At 41.3% G+C, this 14,963-nt stretch overlaps 1 protein-coding gene across 2 annotated transcripts in view; it reads right to left on the bottom strand.

Annotated features, from left to right (window-relative positions):
- Window positions 1-14,963, bottom strand: part of LOC122804449 — a 70,046-nt gene that overhangs the window by 39,960 nt on the left and 15,123 nt on the right. The window contains exons 1-3 of one of the 2 annotated variants that reach the window (XM_044074305.1): window positions 11,685-11,962; window positions 8,786-8,896; window positions 7,407-7,559 (exon numbers count right to left, since the gene is read on the bottom strand). The exons of the other annotated variant lie outside the window; for it this stretch is intronic. The gene's annotated coding sequence lies outside the window, so the exon portion shown is untranslated. Of the gene's footprint in view, window positions 1-7,406; window positions 7,560-8,785; window positions 8,897-11,684; window positions 11,963-14,963 lie in introns of those variants that run through there. 2 annotated transcript variants of the gene reach the window in all.

Genomic DNA, 14,963 nt, shown 5'->3' with positions numbered 1-14,963 from the left:
ATTCGTAAGGCATCAGAATAGCTCTGCTTAGCACACTGGACTTCCCCGGAATGTGCGTTGCCACCAGAAAACGTTGGGAAGACACTGCCCACTGCAACACTCGCATGCCCTCCCTGCACAGGGGATATGACTTGGTTCCTCCCTGCTTGTTCAGATACCACACCACTGACATACTATCCAAGTGGATTGCAATAGTCCCGAGGTGAAGAAAGTTCTGAAGTGCCTGCAACACAAGTAGCACTGCTCTCATCTCCACAACATTGATATGCAAATGTATCTCGTGCTCTTGCCACGTGCCTTGGACATTCCTGCCTAGATAATGCCCCCCCCCACCCCATTTGGGAGGCATCCATGGTCACTGTGGCAATCGGGGTCGGGGGAAGGAAGAGTTTTCCCGTGTCCAGATTGTCAGTGCAAAGCCACCGAGATCCTTTTTGCACCTGTCCGTGAGTAGAACAGGTTGAGAAAGTCGAAGCCATTGGAGAGACCACTGGATAAAGAGGAGCCACTGAAGGATTCTCATATGTAACCTTGCTAGAGGGACTAACATAATTGTCGCAGTCATAGTCCCCAGGAGTTGGAGTACCCATTTTGCCTTTGCTCTTCTCAGAGGGAGCAGGGCGTGAACTTAATGTTGTAGGCCTCTGATTCTTTCCTGTGTTAGAAATGTCCACAAGAGGACGGTGTCTAGTTTTGCACCTATACAAGTAACACGCTGTGAGGGCAACAAGACAGATTTTTCCCAGTTCAATGTTATGCCCAACTGTTGACACAAAGTTATAGTGGCGACCCTGGTCTGAACTAGTAGATACCTGGTGGTGCAGTGAGGAGCCAGTCGTCCATGAAATGGAAAAACCTGGAATCCTTGATGTCTCAAGTGAGCAGTCACCACTACCATGCATTTGGTGAACACCATGGGGGCTGTGGTGAGACCAAAGGGCAGAGCTCGAAACTGAAAATGACTGGCTCCCAGCCAGAAGCGTACGTGACTACTGGATGCCCTGTCCATTTTGATATGGTAATAAGTATCCTTGAGGTTGATGGAGCACATCCATATTTCTTTTCCCAACAATGGGTGAATAGACTGCAATGTGACCATTCTGAACCTGGACTTTCGTACATGGTTGTTCAATCGGCTTAGATCTAATATGGGTCTCAGGTCCCCTGTCCTTTTCGGCAACAAAAAGAATCTTGAGTAAGTCCCTAATCCGATCTGGTCTGAGGGGAGACGTTGGATGGCTCCTTTTTCTACCAGCTTTGAAACTTCTGAAGCTGCATGATCCCTTTGACTGGGTGGAACATCCGGGATTTTTCTGACTGGAGGGGGGGTGTGATGAAAATGGAATGACATAACCTACGGAAATTATTCATAAAACCCATTGATCCTGGGTAATGTCTTGCCAGGCCTACGGGTTTAATGATCCCCCCCCCGACTGGCTCCGGAAAGGCACAGTCGGGCCTCCAATCAGGAGCGACAGTAGGGAGAACCGCGAAAGGAATCACAGTCTCCCGAGTTGCGGGGGCCTCCTCTGACTCTAGGGCAGTGTCTCCCTGAATAACCCCCCCCCCCACCTCTGGAGGGGTGCGCACCTTGTGCACCAGGAAAAAACCTCTGTGATTTCTTGAAACACATTTTTACACCCCTCTGTGCCTTGGAAAAAGGCCTAGAAGGAAGGGAAAAACGGACCCCTACAGCAGAGTTTTTAACTCCTGATCACACCTGGTGAGGGTGTCTTTCACCTAGGTTCTGAACAAAGAGGAACCATCAAAGGGGCATCGATGAATGAAGACTTGAAGGCCTCCGCGAAATGACAAAGGCGCACCCAAGCCTGTCTCCTAAGGGCGACACCTGAGCTTGCTGCCCTACTCGCTCACTCGGCTGCATACGAAATCAGACTCATGGAGGAGTTAATGATGGAATTGAGGGTAGACATCTGGGCGGTTAACGCCTCAGAAACGTTACCCATGAAAGTATCTCCAAGCTCCTTAAGGAGATCTCTTTGGAGCTGTGTAAAGTGAGATAAATAATTTAGTGACCGTAAGGTAAAGGTCGCTGATGAGAGGGTATGCTTCCTGTACCGGTTCATGGTCCTAGACTCCTTGTTAGGACAGACGGTTGAAAAAGTCTCAGATAGTTCATTCTGAGTGGCCGCTGCCACCGACATGGCATCCATAGGGACTCCCTTGTACAGAAATTCCTTACCTGGGGGAGCAGACAGAAACTTATTAGGTCTCCTGGGGACTGGTTCCACAGAGTCAAGGTTCTCCCACACCCTTCGACAAATCAAATCCAGGAGTTCGTCGAAAGGTGGAGACACCCAGGAGGTGGAGGGTTGAGCTCTGAAGGCCTTGAGGAATACCGACTCCTCCTCAGAGGGGGTCTTGGACGGGCAGTCACCTCTCTGCCTCAAAATCTCCAGGATGTCAGAAAGGAGACATCATCAGAGGATGACTTGGGGGACCCCTCTGACTCCTCAAGGTCGGTATCCAAAGTAAGAGACTCATCCTGGTATTCTATGTGCTTCCTCTTGCACAATTTCTTTCTAGAAGGATCCTCAGGCACCGAGTCTGAGGGGCCCTCAGAAAGTTGTGGACCGCTCATGGGGGTATCCTCAGACCTTCGGGCTCTGCCATCCATGGAAAAGGGGGTGCCAGAGGCTCTAGCCGTGGTGTCGGGGGAAGGAGTGACCGAACCCGGTGATGCAACTGATGATCTGGCCGGTGCGCTCCTCATGGCCTTGAAGGCAGGTTCCCCCAAATCCGATGGCCGACCCATCTCCGAGACCATAACCGGAGTCAGGGATCCCCGAGCCAAAGCACCGAGAGGGAGACTCTGAGCTGACAAGAGTCCCGAGGTATCCCCCTCGGGTCCAACTGAGGAAACCTGAGTACCGAAACCAGAGGACGGAACCGACATGGTCAGAGCCGACGCCGGCTCTGATAACTCAAAAGGGGTATCGGAGCCGACACAAAAACATCACTTGGTGCTGAGCACTCCGGCTCTGACGACACAGAGGTGCTCGGAGGAGGAATTATCGGTACACAAACAGGGACTGGCTCCGGAGCCGACTGGGACAGGGCTGCATACAATTTTGCTAACACCGGCAACTGCAGGAGCCTCTGGATCACCCTATCCACATCCAAATCAGACATCTTAGAGGACTTGGAAGAAATAGATCTCCTACCTGGAGACTCATGCCTAACACTGGGTGACCGGCTCTGAATAGGCTCCAATAATATCAGAACCGAGGTTGACTCCAGCACAACATATACCTCCTGCGGCTCCGAGGACAAGGGAGCCGAGGAGGTGGTATCCAATTTCGCAACCTTCTCCTGAGGCTCCGAAGATACAGATGGAGCCGGACACCTTTTCTTGGCCTTGCAGGCCTTGGACTTAGTACTAGAAAAAGAGTCTAAGGACTCCTCAAAGGAAGGCTTCATCAGGCCCTTCAAAATCAATTTATGTTTTCTTTGCTGCAGAACCCTCGAGCTGAAAGAATGTCAACAAACTGCAAGACTCTTGAAGGTGAATGGCACTGAGACAATACATGCATATAGAATGCCCATCTGGAATGGACATCTTGTAACCACATTTCTAGCATTTTTTGAACCCAGAGGGTTTGTGCTATTTTTGCCCTTTAGACATAATAAAAGGTGAACACCCACTCAACCGACAGACACAAAGGAAAGGCGGGAAAACCACAAACAACTCACAGCCAAGGAACTCTAACTTAAACATTACTCTGGAGCAAGGAAAACTAACTACTGACACACAAAAAACGACATAAGACCACAAAACTCAACACAAGAGAGGACTAGGTAGTCTAATTCAAATGGGCCTAGCCTGCCAAAAACAGAGGGATACCAGAAAAAACACACTCTTGCTCAAAACCAAAACACACACGAAAGGCTAGCTATTAAAGTTGTTTATATCAGAGAACAACAGCTCAAACCTCTAAAAAAGTTTGAAAAATAGGGTACGTAGCCACAGCCAAGCGAGACCACGCCCTAGGTCTACGAGCGGCAAACGAGATCTGGGGTTAGGGCGAGGTGCATCTTGGGATACCGGGTTAGCACAGCCAATTAGAGACTTCGTGCTAGAGAAATAAGTTGGCCGAGTCAGAGCCAATTCTCGGACCCGATCCCATGAGTAAAGAATGTAGGCAAGATTGGACCACATTACATCTGACAGTTTAAGGCCCTAATGGCCAAGGCTGCAGAAGTGTAAACCTTCTTATCCCATCTATCCAGCGTCCTGGAGTCTCTATCAGAAGGGGTAGGGTTTTTGGCAGTAGAGGTCGTAATGTCCTCGGGTCCCTGTGAAATATTCTCTTGATCCACAATATGATTTTTAAAAAGGAACTTGTAAGAATCAGGAACCCTATACTATCTGTCATGTTTTCTGGGAGCAGGAGGCAAAGAATTATGGGCCAAACTAGAGTCCAAAAAGGCATAATCAATAATGTCTAGTACAGCAGGTATAGCTAAAGGCCTATGGTGAGGCAGGAGTAAGAAATCGCTAAGCCTCTTTTTCGAATCAGAAAAATCATGGCTTTCCCAGTGGAAATGCTCACTCAGAGTGAGCAAGGTTTCACCAAAAGACAAACTACTCCAGAAGGGAGGCAGAGGGAATAGAATCCTCTGCATCAGAATCCTCATAAGTAGATAAGGGTAAATCCAGATTATCAGAAGAATCAGAAAAAAACAGAATCCTGGTCAGAAGATTCATAAACAATTTCAGTTCACGGCCTCTTAGAAGAGGGTGGTCGGCTTCCCCTGATTAAAGTTACAAGATCTTCATCCATTCTTATCATTTGTTTTTTAGGCATAGAGGCCTGAGCATGCGGCCTGCGCGTCGTTTTTTCTAGGAATGGTTTGAGGTTTAGGGCTTAAAGAAGAAGGAGGCATCAATTTAATATGCAAGACCATAGGCCAGAATACACCCTCAGAAGCCGGTGCCTGCACAGCTACTCCAGACCCATCCAAGGTAGAGACATCCACAGGTTCCACAGATGAAGCATCTCGTTGCATACCGGACTCCGAATGGGTATCAGTAGAGGCCTGCGAATCAGAAGTAGCGGTTATCAAAGGCTGCAAAAGGCCCTCACTAAGTACCGGCGAACTGTCGACTGGCTTAGAAGAAGCGTTGTCGGCAGCTTTGGACCTAGGCTGCCTGTCTCTGTCTTTATCTTTGCATTTCTTTTTTTTTTTTTTTTTTTTGGAATTCTGGTAGTCGGACGGCTTAACGACTACATTTCTGGATAATTGAACCGAGAACCGAAATATTTATAGGCAAAAATATACCGATGACGGATAGTGCGTTGATTAAATAAAGCAGAAAGCCGAGTGCAAGGTACGTAAATCTTTGTGAGGTATTTGCTTTCCAGAAGAAATGCAATTATTATCTTTTGCTGACGTCGGTAAGGAGCAAGAAAAAGTTTCCCCAGTGGGGTACTTAGCTTTAATTGGAGACTTCGGTTCTGAAACTCGAAAACGAAAATTTCAGGAATCAGCCAACCGATCATGCACCGCACGGCAAGAAAGACTGGTGCAATGGTGGTGGCTGCATGTTTTCTAACCCTGACGACCTGAGATCATGGAAGAAGGGACAGCAACCGACGCAGGACCCAAGACTTTGTTAATCAGGCCGACTGAGGGCTACTTCATGCAGATTACCCAAATGTGATGATTGCATCAGTGAAACACGAAGAACATCAGTGTTGCATTCCATACTGAAGTGATGTCATGCATACACACTGTACAGTGGTTTGTCATACACCTTTGTGTACATATTGTATTTGCTGAATATGTTTTTCTGTATTTGGATTTGGTTACGTAACTTACCTTATGTTTTCAGTGGTAAAGTTAAACTTATTTGTGTTATGCTTCCCCTCTGAATTACAATTGAACTTGTAGTTACGATGCTGGTTGATTATGAATTCTGATTCATTGTTCATCCTTTTGCATGTAGTCACTTTAAAGTGTTAGCTTTCTTAGATTGGTTGTTGTACTCTCCTGTGCTTACTATAAAAAGGATTAATTTTAGTCAGTCTTCTGCTCATTATGGATGATGCAAGTAAATGATTGAATGTCACCTCTCCATTACATTCACATAATTATTCTGTGCTTGCATTAATCAATTAGTATGTGTTCATGAGATAGCTCAAAGGAAAGAAATTCTGAATCAGAGACATGGCAAAACCACAATGAGGAAGGTGTCAAAAGCAACTAATCATCATGCCTCTGTACTGAACACATGCAGGCACACTAGCATGTTCCACAACACTGGCACACAGTCATGCAAATACCCCCTTTACCCTCGCACATATTCAAACCTGCACACATATGTATGATGGTGACATCATGTACCTCCCTCCCTACTGTGACCACCCTATCACAAAAAATAGGCATACGACACACCTCAAACACTCAGGCTTGCTGGCATTACCTGTTTCAGTAGTGCAGCCATAGAAATTAATATTATTTTATTATCTTTTGGACACTGTTCACCACTTCCTATAGTGTAACATTTCACTAAGATGGGTGATTTGGGAGAGAAAACATCTTGGAAAATTTGGAGGAGCTGACAGTTACAGGGTGTGCAATTGTTTCATGTAGTATTACCCACTCTCCAAGACAGCCACATTAGCATGCTGCATCACCCACAAGCCTATTTTGCTTGCTGAGGCACCCAAAAAGGGAATTCCTCAGTGGTAAACTACATTAACAAGTGTACATGCTTACCATGATGAGGCTATCCTCACAGATATGGAGTCTACACTGTACTAAATCTTTCCGAATCCCACTGCCCATCATAGGTCACATATGTGAAAAATGATATATCACTCGTATAAAACATATACAGCTGGATATAAACAGAAAGGAAATAAAAAAATAACACACAAGCACATATTTTTTTATCTGAACATAAATGTTTTACTTGCATGTTTTTTTTCATCTGAAATGCCTATACTTTTAATATGTTTAGATTACATGAATCTCAATTTTGTAAATCATTACCTAGGATTACAAATGTTATGTCTTTTTTAACAAATTGTATATTATGTCTGTATATTTCACTATCCTATTAGTATATTTACTTTTGTATAACTATTGTAGCATTGTCTATATCCTGTGGATCTTTTCTCACTGGGGCTGCCACTGAAAACGGGCTCTTCCAGGCCCAGTGGACTATCCTGGTCATCAAACTATAATAAATAAATAAATGCCATAACTCTTGGCTTCTGAAAATGAAACAGTGACATGAAAGAAGTGCCAGTTGTAATCTTCAACTATGCAACATGTATCTTCTTGAAAGACTTTTGTTATTGACACTAACACAATCTGTGCATGTACATTTATTCACTTGCTTATCCACCTGTAGTATTTCACATCATAACAGTTACCTCTCCACTCACTGCATGATTGACGTGGTCTGAGCGTTTAGGAAATGTTGTCAAATATGTATGCAGTACATGAATATTTCTGGTATTCTTCTGAAGAGCAGACTTCAATTTCTGAGATGCCAGTTTTCTTCTTTTCTCAGTGACACTGTGGATCTAATGCAATATTAAGATTTGTGAAACTGGCATACATTATTCACAATTAGCTTGCAATGCACTGCTTACTTAAAAAAAAAATTAAGACAGGAGCAAACATGGCAGCATGTGACATTTTCAGGGCTGTGCTGTGTCCTACATTTTCCATATCCCATTCTATGTGTAGCTCTTCAAACATCCTCTTTACAGTAATGTAGTCAAATGTCTTCCGAGTACAATGCACTGTTTGCAATACATTTATTACTAGTAATGATACTTAAAGTAATAAAATGAAGTCTGAAAAATATCTGTACATTTTTTCTAATGTTGGAATATTGGCTGCAAGACTTTTGTTAGTTGTCATGATAAGTAAAACAATATGCAGATCAAAACGTACTTAAATGTCTTAATCCTCATCAATAATCACCATTTACCCACCTTTGCCTTAAGATTGCCATTCTGTAATCAATAACCACTGCATGGAAAAGGAGGATCAATGGTTTCAAAATCTAGTTATTACAGTTTGTGAAATACTACTTCATCTATCAGTCTCACTTCATGTATAAACAGTGTACATACTCACACAATGAATACGTAATGCTTTTGTTCTGTAACATTACTTATGGTAATCTTGACTCTCAGGCTGTACATGTCATGTGATAGTATCACATCCTTTGGCTGTATTTCTTTAGATTAATAACGTCAAAAAACTTTCTAAAAAAATGAATCCAATACTAGTGGGTTCACACAGTTGATCTACAGTTTGGTGGGAATATCTTACAATGAACATGTTCAAGACTGTGGAGGAGTTACTTAATAGATGGAAAGTAACAACCTCAAATAATATATAATGCTTCCACATGATGCTCACCAGCACAAGAGGTTGTTATGTCTAGACTGCATTGGACATTGAACTGTACCTTTCATTACTAAGATACCTTCTCAGTTCATATTCCAAGGCATAAGTTCTGTTTTACAGTCCATTTATCAGTGTAAGTGGGCCTGTAACATGTATGCGATATACAACTACCTTGTACAATGTTAACATTTTGCAGAGTATTCTAGTAATATTTTCACGTCATTGATTCTAACATACTGTTAGTACAGTTACCATAATCAAGTGGACATTTGCAATGTACACGCACTGGTAAATATATTGCAGAAAATATACAAAACAACTATGCTTGCATCCCCTATGTTTGTCTCTGCAAAAATATTGAGAGAAATGGCAAAGTATTACTGCATACCTTATAATCTGGAAAAGACATGACATGATAAATAAGGATTTTTGCTGGACAATTCATCTTTTTGGTATGCTGAATAAGCTGTCTTTGTTGTAAGATAATGTGTTCATCTCCCTTTAAAAATAAGCATAAACAAAAGTATTACCAGCAGTATCCAATATGTATGTAGAATGTATAAATAGCAAAATGTTAAATAGATATCCAAAATTTAAAAATTGTGAAAGCACTGGTATAGATGTGTTAACTATTACAGTTATAATAAATGAAGTCACTGCTGTACTATCAATCACATTGTGACTGGAGTCTGTGTAGTCTAACTGCATGCATGTGAAGGCTCAAATGTAATAGCAAGTGTAATAGATCAACTATGCTGGATCATTTGAAACATGCATTTCATTTGATATCCATTTACACTTAACAGCACTTAGATGTTCAAAATGAATTATTCGGAAGTGGTCCTTTTCTCCTGCTATTCTATAGGTAAACCGACTGACACGATACTGGGAGTAGTCACTATTGACATAGCATAAGCATGTTTTCTCAACATAGCAAAGCATTTCTTCTGTAAACTGCACTATAGTCTATCACGAAACACTCAGTGGCTTGAGAGACTATTGACTTGTCATTAATGCATAATCACAGTCACTGAAAAGCCCAACTATTACACAGCCATCTGTTTGTTGGGACTAAAGCCTTCCTGTACCCATCTGCTACCTAAAGATACCAACTGCAGGATTGTATCGTCATGTGGATAGGTCAATTTTCCCAGTCATTAAACAGCTGAGTTTGGATCAGCTGCAATGGCTAGTTCACTTTTTGATGGAAGGACTTCTGAAAATGTTTGACTCATATTATGAGCAGCTGAAGGGAAATGGAGATAAATGCAAATCAACTGACAGTAGAAAACTGATGTCAATTACACTGACTAAAATGACATATGGTAAATGGCAGTAAATAACTGCTAACTTCTGAGTTTAGATAAAAATAACATATACATTTCTGGCAAACTAATATAATTTTAGTAAATTAGACATGAAGCCTTTAACTCTGATTAAATTTGATTACAGGATAATCACCTAATACTACATTCCAATTTAACTAACTTATTTGTTTCCCAAAATCCAATTTTCATGGAAAAGCAACTGTCACATTTCTTCCTTAAACTGAAAAAAACACTGTAGTCCCCCCACAGAAAACAACTGGGCATGACAAATAATGACAATATTAATTTCATTTGCATATCAGCAACATCATCAAGAAATACCCATTCACAACTAGGCCCCCTACACAGAGGCAAAAAATTAATTGCAGACTCAGCCAGGGTTACTGTAGGTACCACTTACCCTCTGTCTTATATAAATTCTCTATCATAACAAATATAAAAGCATTACTTAGTTCTGTATTGGAACAGTGTTATAACAAAGTCAGCAAATTTGCTTGCAATAAGCCTTAGCAGACCCTACAATGTTTAACACAAAACACTTAACATGCTTGAGCTTCCTTACCACCTATGTTATACTCAGCTAACCTTACCCCATAAAATAATCCACATCCCACCTGACTGCCCAGCAATTAGACCAATGCTTCATTACTGTCTTCCAACCCTCCCCTTTGGTTCAACAAATGATCAATAGATTACCATATGCAAACTACACAAGCTGTTGTGGTGAGTCTCGATTTAAATAGTGTAACTACCACTTGTAATAGCATTCCTATATCACTCAGGTGTATTGCATACCTTCACTTTTCAAAACATTATTAAAAGACTTCCTCTATGGCTCTTGGCTTTGTCTGCACTCCTTATCTGGGACATATCTTTCCTGGACTCTCCAACAGCTTTTCGATACCTACCTGAAAGCAGTGAATCACTTAAGCTGCTTATCCCCTTCCAATACCTCACTGCACTGTACATCTTAAAGTATTATGCCTACTTCAAATTGGCACACCCAAATTACTGTGATATCAGTACTGTGTATTAACACTCAGACGGGCTTAATTGCTCTAATACCTCCCTCTGTTATATGTGCTAAAGTACTCCAACTTGTATTATACATCACTTATCTTTACATCATGTCTCAAACCAATGTTTGTTAATTAGTTTTTATGAACAGAAGTACGAATTGTATTACGTACGCTATGTACTCACTGAAACTACATTATTTTACTTGTTATTGTTGAGTATTGAATGCATTACATATCATACCTTGAAGCTTTTCTCCTTGAACCTCCACTGTCAATACAATGAATAATTGAAACATGCATTCATTAATGTGGCCCATAACTGCTTCCAAGTGACATGAGCACCTATCACTGAAAATGATATAAATGTAAACAAAACAGTACATCAGATAAGTAAAGAATGCTATTTTCACCAGTACCTAGGAGTCACACTGAAAGTTTAGTGACATCAGAATTAAAACTGATGTAGTGTGAAATCTCCCAATGTGCAATTAAGTACAGTCCATGAATATTGCTCCCAAGCAGGTGTGCACAAGCATTATATGTCAATAAAAACCTTTTGCGTAAGCCTTGCAGTGATAAGCACAGCATCACCAACAAACTACTCACAGAAACACAAAAATTAATGTCAACATGCATAGCAAAGCATGGGCTTCTCTTCATTACTTTCCAGCTTTGACAGCAAAAGTGTACTACTGTAGAAGGACATATAGTGAGAAGCAATACTGCAATCTTCAGTATGATACATGTCCACCTGTAGGTGACAGCATGAGAATCTGATAGTGTATGCTGTGTCTGCAGCTGGAAAGCACTTAGCAGCAGAGGAAACATGGATGTAATTGGTATATGAACATGCGGTATGCTAGTCAGCCAAAGCTGTATGCGTGCATTGAGCATATTATTGCTTGCCAAGAAAGGTTGAAACACCATGTTTCACACTCACCTTTGGTATTGGTCCAATGCACTCTTCCAGTGTTCTTCACATGTTGGTATAGTGAAAACAAATGGCAATTTCATGTCTTTTGTCTCCTTGTGTTAGTACATTTCTAAAGAGAGGTTCACAGTCCAGGTATTTTAAGTAATAATGATCCATTCCAAAGGGTAGTCAAGGTGAGATGACACTGTTAAATTTACTTTAAAGAGAAAGACGTGTTAAACATGTTATCAGCAGAATGCTGAGTGCCTCAACATATGGCAGTTTCGGTGATGAATATCTGTAAACATCAGGAAAACCATGCTGTTTCACATGTACTAAATACATGTTTATATGGATATGTACGGCACACCACATAAAAGTTTGTAAATCAAGACTGCAATGCTTCATGTTTTATGGTATCTTTAGAGTTTGCCCCGTTTCCCCCACCCCAAGAGGAATAACATAAAAGCAGTACTGAACAGCATTATGTGTAGCACAGGGAGTATGTAACACATTAATTACCTTGTGTTCATACACAAATATACCACTAAATGCTTGTTGCTGGAATATTGTAGGGATGGTTTTCTCACAGGCTAAAAATCAGTATGTGTTATACCTATAACACACTTCATGGAATAAACAGCAAAACTGCCAGCAAAGAAGACAACTATGGACAAGGTGATGCATGGATATTAGAGCAACATGGACAGACTGAAATCTATCAGACATAAGAAAGACATTGCATATGCTGCATCTGTTTAGGTAAATAAGTAATGAGTTTTTCGGCTTATCCCGGTTAGGACTCGCCACAGCGGTACTCCAGTCTGCTAATGATTGGTACAGGATTTTTACGTACCGGGTTACCGGCCCTGACACACAACCTTCAACGAAGGCACACCCATTCATGTATGCCTCCACACAGAAGACGCTCTAGCTGAGAATCGAACGGGACAATGTCTTGCTATGAGGCGACAACTCTACCGCAGCATCACCACCGCAGTTGCATCTCTTTTGGTAAGTGAAATATAAATAACAGTATAGAAATCTGGAAATAGTTATGGAGTTTAAGTTTCTACATGGAAGCCTGGTGTTTGAATGTGACATTGCAGCCGTGTGTCCAGTAAAACTTTTATTAGAAGTTTAATTTTTCTGATCAGTATACATCAGCAGCACCTTATGAACGCATGTAATTGTTAACTTTTCATGATGTGGTCTTGTACAGCCTGTTTGACATCAATGTAATCAACTGTGTGGAAGTACACTGAAAGGAAAGGCAAATGTAGAGGAAGCAGACATTGATACAAATTGTTGTGTTGAAGATGATTAATGTTGTGCCTAAAGAAACAAGAGAGGGAAACATGAAGGTTGAGGGTGAAGCAGTTTTTCAAAAGAAGTTCCAAAACAGTATCTTCTGGTTGTAGCATTAATGTATATAACAATGAATGACATACAAAGTGATGTGAGTCGTATACATATAAACGACAATTACTGAATCAGAAGCTTAAAGTCAATAGTTCAGTTAGCAGTCACCATGTCTGTAAAAATAATGTATATTATACATTCCTATGATGTATATGTTACACAGTGGGTAAAATGCAGTGATTCGCTCATTAGTCAAGTTTTGTTTTAATTAATTTGTAATTATGAAATACTTAATAATGGCTGCAAAGTTAGCAAATTCTCAATTAAGCGAGGTTATAATGGTAAAATTTTGTATAACTGCAAACCACTGAAATTTGATCTACAGCTGTTATTTCAGTCAGTAAGACAGGGACAACTACATTATGAAAACAAACCTCATACTCACCTGTTTTTTGTTTCTCTGTTCTGCATATTTCCTTTTCTTGGCAACTGCCAAATCTCTTCCTAAATGACACATTAGAACTTTCCGCCCAATAATCACATATGGAATACCGATAAAGGGTATCACAATTACACCTTGTAGAGTTTGTTGCTGCCAATGAATTCTTGTCTTCAGAGCTGGCCAAAAATCTATGTAATGGAAAAAAAAAAGTTAAATAAATAGCAATAACTTGTACTGATTCAGTTATTATTACAATTAGTAGTTACCACAAGGTATACAGATCTACATGGACCTCTCAGATGTCGATGTGTCTCCAGGAAATGTATGTCATATATGTACATGAATGTATACGTGTGTTCAAGTATGTGTATATGCATATGTGCATCTATACATGTATAGAACTAAACCACATTCTATATCTATATAGTCTGGCACACTGACATCCCACTCACTAGGCTGAACAAGGAGAAGGCTACTGTTAGCTTCCTGTCGCAAGCCAGAATCCGCCACATAACACAAGCACTCAGGTCACCCCTGAAAAAGTACAAATATGACTCTCTCATTATTCATGTTGGTATGAATGACCTGAGACCTACCTCTCTGGACTACATGAAAAGAGACATGGAAGAGATCTCTGATCATGTAGCCAGGCGGGTATGACCCTGACCCTGAGTAGCATCCTGTCCTCAATAAGAATGATACCACATTGTAAAGAAAAAAATGATTAATTTCAATAATTGGCTAAGCTTCTGGTATCATTCAAAGGGTGATCCGGTGTCTGTCAGCCTTTGGACGACATGCTCGACAAGCCTCGTTGCTTTGCAAGAGATGTGTTGCACCTGTCAACCCTAGGCTTTCGAATACTGGCCAAGGCTCTTGATGCCCCCATAGTGCCTTTTTCAAGCAAGGCTCAAAAGGCAAACCCACCTACATAAACAGCACAAAAAAAAAAAGAGGGGTATGCTACTCAACGCCAGGATTTTAAATCTCAAAATGCAAGTACTCAAAGCACTCTGCAGTATGGAGAATGTTGACATCTGTGCAGTAACTGAAACCTGGTTCAAGGCTCCATAGAGAACCACAGCACTACTGGGCTACAACTCACAATACACATTTCAGCCACAAAACATGGACTGAAATACAAAAGGAGGGGGTGTATCCATATTCATCAAGGATACCTACACCTCCAGGTTAGTGGCACACCATGATATCTCTGAGATCATCCATGTGCAACTAACATTTGGCAAATCTGCAATGCAAATTGGGGCCCGATACAGATCAACCTCGATGACCCAGAGGACCACCACTATGCCTTTCTGGAGACAGTGGAAACATGAAGGTTCTACACAACACCCTGATATTGGGTGATTTCAATTTCCCTACTGTTAACTGGGAAAAATACGCAAGTACAAACTTCAAGGAACAGCACTTCCTTGAATTTATCAACTCAAATGCCCTGGATCAGCTGGTGAACTACCCTAACTGAGGTGAAAACATATTGG

The sequence above is a fragment of the Protopterus annectens genome, chromosome 1.part1 (genome assembly GCF_019279795.1).
Source record: "Protopterus annectens isolate FY-2018-M chromosome 1.part1, PAN1.0, whole genome shotgun sequence".
Taxonomy (NCBI): domain Eukaryota; kingdom Metazoa; phylum Chordata; order Ceratodontiformes; family Protopteridae; genus Protopterus; species Protopterus annectens.
The sequence above is the reverse complement of the archived record's forward strand: the minus strand, read 5'-3'. Positions and strand labels throughout refer to the sequence as shown.